Here is an 8,515-nt window from a genome sequence, read left to right as displayed (position 1 = left end):
AAGAATGCAGGGTGGTCTTCGAGTCACAGTCAGATGAGGGTCCTGATGTCCCACCCTTCCTCCAGGGTCCAAAATAACAAGCCAGGGTGGCCTTGAGGGTTTGAACAAGCTTATCAGGTTTTTTTATTTTTTTTATTTTTTTTTATTTTTTATCCCCCACTGACATTTGCTTTCAGGGTTTATGTGTCTTTTTCTCAGAGAGTATCCCTGTGCCCTGGTTCCTTCTAAAAAGCCTCCTCGTGCTCTTTCCTGGCCCCAACAGTTAAATCAGATTTCTCATTTTCATCTGGGCTTTGACATTAAAGGAAATAAGAGTTCTAGAACCAAACTTTCTGCTCTTTTTGCCGTCGCCTCTGGTTCTATGAGAACGGAGCCTGCTTTGAAATTCTGAAAAGCCTCATCTAATGTCAGCACTGAATTTGGAGGGGGGAAAAAAAGGAAAGTTGTAACTTTGGTCTTGTTCTGCACATAATTGTTAATAGAATCGTGGTTTCTTTCTTTCTTTCTTTGGTAATCTTGTTTTCCAAATTAAAATCCCTCAATGACTCAGCCTCCGCTATGGTCTGAGAAACAAAGAACTATCGGGAGAGCTAGCTTGAGAGACAATCTGGGCTTCAGAAGGCAGATGGAAGGACAGGAAACTGCAGCTCCAGCAAGTGCCGGGCTATGCTCCCTCTCCCCCGCCTCCCTCTGAGGACAGACCTTGTGACCCCTGAGCATTTAGGGGACTTTCAATTCCCTGGAGGAGATGTCAGTGGCAACGAGCCAGTGGGAATAGACTTTGAATCCTTACATCGAAGTTTGGCTCTCCTCTACTCCACGCTTCCCTGAAGTCCCTTTTCATACTGGAACACATCTCCCAACCCGCCTCTGGCCAGGACTGGGAACCCTACTTTCTTTTGGGCAGAACCAGCTTATACCCAGGGTGGGAAGTTGGCCAGAGGGCAGATCAGACTGCTCTGTGTGGGATCCCAGGGAATCAACACTTCTGCCGAGGGTGTGAGCTCTGGGGGCTGTCTCTGCGTGGCGGGTTTTCAGCTGGGCCCTTACAGGAAAGGGTAGGACTCCTGGATGTCCCGCTGCCTTTGCCTGACCTCCTCAATGGTCTGTTTCTTCACGTGGGTTGAGGAAGGGTGATGTCTGCCATGGTTTCAGCTGTGCCTCGTGCGATTTATGATCTTCCTGGACAAAGGTCATGACATCTTGTGAATCGCTAGGGTAGACGATGTGGACACCCTGGAATGCTGGGCATCCCTGCCCTTCAACAAAGTCTCCCCCACTGTAGTGCTATCCCATCCTTTTCCAGTTGCCCAATACAGACACGTGTGGTCAGATGGATTTGGGTTGGGGTTTCCGCCCTCCCAGTTGCTAGCTTTGTACTGGTGAATGAGTTTGCTCATCTAGGAAATGGGTTTAGTAATAATACAAACCCTATAAGACTATTTTAAGGATTTATAAATTTTGCATGCTGATTAGCAGAGAACCTGAACATCCAGTAACCCTACAGAGAGCTGTTTCTCATTAACTCCCAATGTTCATAACACCAATTTTAATAAAATACTAGTTCTTCTCCAGTTCAAAAAGGGAAAAAAAAATCTTTTTGCTGGTCTTCCTTCTCTTTTGGGAGGTGTGATCCTTGCAGGGCCAATGTCCGATACAGTTTCAGGGCCAACCCCAGCCCCTCCCAGGGACTTGTGGAGTAGTACTTTGGAGGCTTTTTCCGAAAAAATTAAGATTAGCCAGGAGCTAGGGCTCTTCTACACACCCACTTCAGAGTATCCTCTAGCTGAAGGAAACAAAGTTTAGCATCCAGTCCACTCAGCACTCAAGGGGCTGAAAGGAGGGACTTCAATGGCCCAACTGTCATAAGCATTCTTCAAGAGAGCTTATTTATTCTAAATTTTCTTGGACAATGGAGAAAGCCCTGTGTGGGGGACCTTAATAAATCAAATGTATTCTGTCCAGCTGTGAGCTTGGTTTATAATTGTAATGGGTTGAATTGTGTTCCCCCAAAAAAGACATGTTAGAGCCCTAACTCCCAGTGGCCTAATATGGAGATAGGGTCTTTACAGAGGTCATCAAGTTAAAGTGAGGTCATCAGGGTGGGTGCAAATCCAATATGACTGGTGTCCTTATGTAAAGGGAGATTTGGGCACAGAGGCAGACACACACATAGAGAAGATGACATGAAGACACAAGAAGGAGATGGCCATCTACAAGCCAAGGTGAGAGGCTTCAGAAGAAGCCATCCCTGCTGACACCTTGATTTTGGACTTTTGGCTTCAGAGACTGAGAGAAAAGAAAAAAACAAAAACAAAACAAAAAACTCCTGCTGTTTTAATCACCCATTTATGACAGCCTTAGCAAAATTACACTTCTAACTAACCTGTGCCTCAATTCCTCCCTCTGCATACCCTGATAACAGTAACCTTTCTCCTCCCTCTGCCTAGGATTTAGTTGGGACTTGGTTCATACATGAAATGACATCAGGCTTTTTGCAGCTTTACCATGTCCTGCTTCTACTTTTGCAGAAAACTGAAGAACTGTGTCTTGACCACTGCATTGTGCCAGGAACTAACTATTTTGTAGCTCTTAATGATCCCATCAAATATTTAAGGTTGGTGTCAGTAACCCCCTTGGCCAGTTTAGGAAACGGAGGCACCACCACTGAAGGAATGCAGTGAGCGGCAGGGCTAAAATGTCAGCAAAGCCAGCTCTGCCAGCCTCGGACATCTCTGCTCACGGAACGGGGTGTGCTGCTTGGAAGAGACTTGTGGGATTAAAAGTGGGGAGACATTTTCTTGAGCCTACGTACTCTCTGCAGGAGATATTTTCAGGACACAATAAAGGAAAGGGTTTCTCCCCTACAGCTTGGAGTGGACTGTTCATGGTCATTCATTTGCTATTTCTCTGCTAGGGAAGACTCAAAGCTGGTGCATCATCCTTAGTGTGTTCCTGGCTTGGACATTCATTGGTTCATTCACATCTAGATTGAGGATTTCCTGGTCATCTGTCTGGTTCCTTTAGAGACCTGGGATTTGCCTGTAAAGAAGGGATCATCCCGAGGAAAAGGGTATGGCTGTTGCCCACAAGCACCCTCGTAGCGCCATGCCATCAGTAGCCATACGTCATTGTGGTACTGCTCTGTTGTGCATGTCTTGGACAACTTCACACTCTGCCCTGCTTCCAGCCAGTAGTCTTGTCTATGGCTGGGGTGGGCTAGAGGGGCTGAGTTTTTCTGAAAACAAAAGCCACCATTTAATTTAAAACCAGCTGTCTTTACATTTCTAGAATTAGAGGAGGGTAAAGAAAGTCCCACCATTAGAAAAACAAACAAACAAACAAAACCTCTAAAGGTGAATTTTACACAGTTGCAGTGAATTTGGAGATTTGGAAAGATGGCAGGTGTGAAAGATGTCAGCCTTTCCTTACTGGGCATTAGAGCACAACTGAATAGAAGATTGTGTGTGTGAGTGTGTTGGTGTATGTATGTGTCTGCGAGTGCCTCTGTGTTTGTGTGCATGTCTGCTCGTGTTATTTTTCTTTAAGCAATGGCTCTGATGTTCTTGGCCTCTTCCCTACACACAAGGCAGGATGTCTCCTACCTGACAATATTGATGGAACTGGGGCCGCGGCTGGGGCCGGGGCTGGGGCCAGGGCTGGGGCCCCTGCATCATTACCGACACTACCACCATCCAATTAGAATATTGACGACTGCCCTGTGGAAAGCATCACCGCAATGTTTCACAGTGCTTAGGACGTCTGGGTGATAAACCCAGGGACCTGGTGTCTTCCCCCAACCAATGTCCATGTTCTTTCACCCTGTGCCTTCCCTTAACTCAACTTTTCTCCTGGAAAGAACCTTAGTAAGTTACATCTGATGGCCGTGCTGGGTTATACCTTCCTTCCTGCCCTGACCACAAAGGAAGACTTTGAGGACAGACTGCCATTCTGCCTAGCCTACAGGAGGATAGAGCTGGGGCTTCACCTGTGCAGATTTCAAGGCTCCTGAGGTTTCAGTCCCACCCAGAGAGTCTGTGTGACGTGTGGAGCAAGGTTGGGTATCACCAGCTGAAAGAATGCAGAGAAGTGATTTGCCAAAGCTGTCCAGGTGGCATGATAGATGCCAAGGTGTAGGCCACATGCTTTACTGACAGAGAAACTAGTGAGGACACCAGCTAAACAGCTGGGGCAGCCTTTTCTCACCTGCAAACCAGCAAGCTTATGTCGGTAACACTTTCCTCAAAAGATTTCTGTAGAACATAAATAAGATAATGTTCATTCATGGTTCTCAGTCTTGGCCTAAGAGGTAGAAGCACTGTTGGGGAACTTTTAAGAACCCTGAGGCCCAGGACCCCTTCCAAGGAGCCAACTCAGCTGGCTGGGTAGGCAGTGGGATGGCCATGGGTGGTTTTCAAAGCTGCCCATGTCCCTCTACCATGCACTTGGGCAGTGATGCCCTATAGTGTGTGCAAATGCCTCTTCAAGTAACTGCGGGCCCTCAAAATGGGAGCATGTTAGCTGATTTGATATCTTTGGAGTCCCTATTCAGAAACCAAATACTGGCCTAGTTACCTTGTGTTTCAATCAAGTAAAGCAGTTCTTTCCTAATAGGAGTTTCTTTCCTTCACTTTGAAGATTAGCCCTTGGCCTAGATCATCTTCTGGCTCATCCACTATGTCCCCCCAACCCCATAAACACACACCATGATTTAAGGTTACCTCCGTCTGGTTAGTTCTGAGGTGAATAGATTAAGTAAGGGGAGCCTAGATGACATGAGATCATGGAGACAGAGCCGAGTGTGAGGCTCTGCACATGGACAGGGCCTCCGAGCAGAGGGGACACATACCAGCTGCCTCCTGAGCCCACTGCCAGACACTGCTCCTGGGCCAAGCCTCCATCTTCTCTACAAACAAAGTGAGGGTGACAAAGACAGCCTCCTGGGACATGGGAGGGGTACCACGGGGAAGTACTTAGGAAATGGGAGTGGGAAGTCCCAGATAAAGTCCAAATGATAGTAGCTAGAGGCCCCAGTGATGAGAGATTAATTATTTTGTCTGCAGATGAGGGACTGCTTTCAGGGAGTAGGAGATGAAATGACAGTCCCAATGATGAAGGAGAGGGAGAGGGAGACGGAGAAAGTCCTCCTCTCCCCACACACTCTGGAGCCCAACTCAATCTAATGCAAAGCAGTCTGGGGTGCTGGAGGTGCTCTGTCAGTTACTGGAGGTGTGACATGGTACGGTCTGGGGGACCAAGCCACTGACTGGCTCTGGCAGAGGCTCCTTGGCTCTCCCATCTGTAGGAGCAGCTCTCAAGCTGGAAGAGTAAGATGTGATACTTTAAGAGGGAATGTCATTGGGGACAGAGCCTCCGTGCTGCCCCCAGACCTCCCCTCTCCCTTTCCTGCAGACACTTATGCCAAGAGGACTGGCGAATCGGCACTGGGATGGTCATGTCTCCCAGAAACTGGAAAGCTGAATATTTATCAGTCAGATTGCAGTGGGCTCAGGGCATTCTGAACTCCAAAAGGACTTTCAGGACTTTCATTTTTTTCCCCAAATGATCTAGACATCCTTGTGCTGTGGCCCTCTCTGGCCCAATGTCTACATCTGTAGTGTTTTTCCTTGCTCATATAGTGTTTCTTAGAGGCAGGTTTGGTAAAATGTATTTCCGTTCCGATAAAACACATGAAAATATATTTCCATTCTAAATAAGTTGGTGCCCATTTTGAATTAATCACCATTATGCACAGTAATTAGGTGTATGTGAATCCACCAGACAGTTCTTCCTTTGGGAGGGATGTGCTAATTCCATTTCACACTATACAGTGACATAACTGTATAGTGCACCTGAAAATTTTTCCCAAAAATCAGACTCCCACTTTCTAAAATGTAATTCAAGATTATTCTCCTTAAATTCTCTAGAAGTTGTGGTAGCAGTTCAGAAAACTTGAGCGTGCGCAATGAGAGAACTCACTTACTTCCCCAGAATCCGGGCAGAAGCCAAGTAAAACAAGTACGTGGGCCTTTCAGTCACTGTCTTGGCATTGCAGATTTGGACAGATAATAGTTACCTCCGAGGATGAGAATCCAGCTCCAAAGCCTGCTCTGCTAGCTTTGGTACAGGGATTCATGAAATATTTTTCAGAGACTCTTGCTCTCCAGATCTCTGTCTGTCTCTTTCCAGACTCTGTCTCCTTCCCTCCCTCCTTCTTCCCCCTCCTCCTCCTCTCCCTTCTACCCTCCTATTTCCTCCCTCTCCCTCTATCTCCCTCCATCTCTCTCTCTCTCCCTCTGTCTCTCTCTTCTCTCGATCCACTCCTCATGGTTCCACCTGATTTATATTTAGTAACCACTATTTCTACATGCGGAGATCACAACTTCCTTTCTTTGCCTTCTCTATGTTCCACCCTTAAAAGATTTTATAACTAATAAAGGATATCTTTTCCTGTTTGGTGACTGCACCACCTCCTTCCATCTGGAAAATCCAATATCATGCTGTGTGTAAGTCCCTAGACTTATTGCTCCACCAAGGCATGTAGACCTTAATAATTCCACCTGACTTGTCTTTGCAAAGTTTATTAGAATAAAACAAGAGAACTTATCACTTTGGGTGTATTTTCAGGCTGTATTTTCAGGTGCAGGGCTCAAAATTAGGCGTTGTATTTTCCCTGTAATCAATCACAGAACTATTTGGGTGAACAAACTACTAAAAAAAGAAAAAAAGCCTTTAGATCTTTCCTTAACTAATTAAGGGACTAGCCTCAACACCCACACATCTGAACCTGTATCTGTAATTCAGTCTGTTTTTCTAAACCTGTGGTTGTTAAAGTGTGGTCCCTGGACCAACATCATCAGCATCACTTGCGGACTTATTAGGACTAGAACCTTTTAAGCCCTTCCCCAGACAGAGTAAAACACCGGTGGGTGGGGGTGGGGGTGGGTGGCGGGCAGCAGTCTGTTTATGAAGCCCTTCAAGTTATTCTGGTTCAGAGTGAAGACTGTCATTGTACCTATGTCTGCAATGTTGATGGAAGTTCTCATATGCGATGTCGGCTTTAAAAGAAGTGAAATGGGGGCAGCCTGGTTGGCTCAGTACTAGAGCATGGGACTCGATATCAGAATCATGAGTTCAAGTCCCACATTGGGCACAGAGCTTACTTTAAAAAAGAAAGATGTGAAATGAACCAAAATCAGAAAGCATAGATTGAATCCTTGATAGTCATGACCTACTACACATCTGTAAATAGGATCAACACCTCCACATTATAGAGATGTGGAAAAGCACCCTAAAATGGGTCAAGCTCTTACACAGCTCGAAACAACCATGAATTACTGCGTGCTGGTGTCTACTTGCACCACTAGGAGGCGCGCTAGCATTTCCAAAGCCGTCACCCCAAGAGACTCAGCGTTTTTGTCTTTGAGGTCCTGTCATTCTCTGTATAAACAAGTTACGTTCAAGTGTTTAGGATATAAATTACGACCATGCCGGCTGCCTCGGAAGGAATGTAAACACAGCACTGTGGTCGGAGCAAACTCTGAAACTGACTTCATAATTTATAGCAGGCCCTTGTGTAGCTCAGTATAAAAGGGGAAAAAAGCCCTATTTAACTGCATATATGATAATGGAGACACAAAAAACATGTTTAAATCATTGCTTAATTTTGGAAAATATAGAAAGGAAACCTAAGGATTAGGAAGATGGTTCAGACTTTTGAAAACAAGATGTTTTACTAATGATACTGTCTTTGGATTTAAATTCACTTGGAATACAAAAACCTTCTGTGTGAGATATCTACTGAGCGGTATTAAGTGCCTGGCAACTGATGGGGCAGTGGGGGGGACGGTGGGGAGACCTTTTAGGGAATGAGAAACAAAGGTGGGTTTTCAAAAGGAAAAGCAAAAACAAAAACAAACAAACAAACAAACAACGACCCCAAAATACCAGCCCTCACATGGGAAAGAAAACCCGCAGCTTGATCATGGGTTGAGAACATGCTCAGATCTACTGCTGCCAAGGCTGCCCATGATTTTGAAGGATTGGTCAGAGGAGGGCTTGTTAAAAAAAAAAAAAAAAAGTAAAAAAGAAAGAGAGGAAGGAAGAAAAAGAAGGAGGAGGAGAAGGAGGAAAGGAAAGGGGGAAAAAAAAAAAGTCCTGCTGCCTGGTTGGCTTATTTTCTCTCTTTTGAACTTAGAGCTTTACCAGAGCTGCCTGTAGCATTTGAGACTGGGTAAGCTCCAGATATCAAGCAAGGAAAAGGGGCTCTGAGAGAATCCCTGAAGGAGATTGCTTGTTTAAAGGAAGGAAGGAGCAAGGGGGACAAAGGAAGTTGGACAGAGATGGGTGGGGGTTGAGAATGCTCCTGCTAAGTAGGGTTGGTCAGGCTCTGAATTGGGAGTGGTGGGGACAGACAGCAGCCACAGAATACCTTATGAGGATGAGTACCTGCTTCTGTTACTCTCCAAGGAAATTAAAAGATCCAAATGGTCAAAAACTGACCATTACTGCTCCA

This window comes from Mustela nivalis, assembly GCF_964662115.1.
Source record: "Mustela nivalis genome assembly, chromosome: 5".
Classification (NCBI taxonomy): domain Eukaryota; kingdom Metazoa; phylum Chordata; class Mammalia; order Carnivora; family Mustelidae; genus Mustela; species Mustela nivalis.
The sequence above is the reverse complement of the archived record's forward strand: the minus strand, read 5'-3'. Positions refer to the sequence as shown.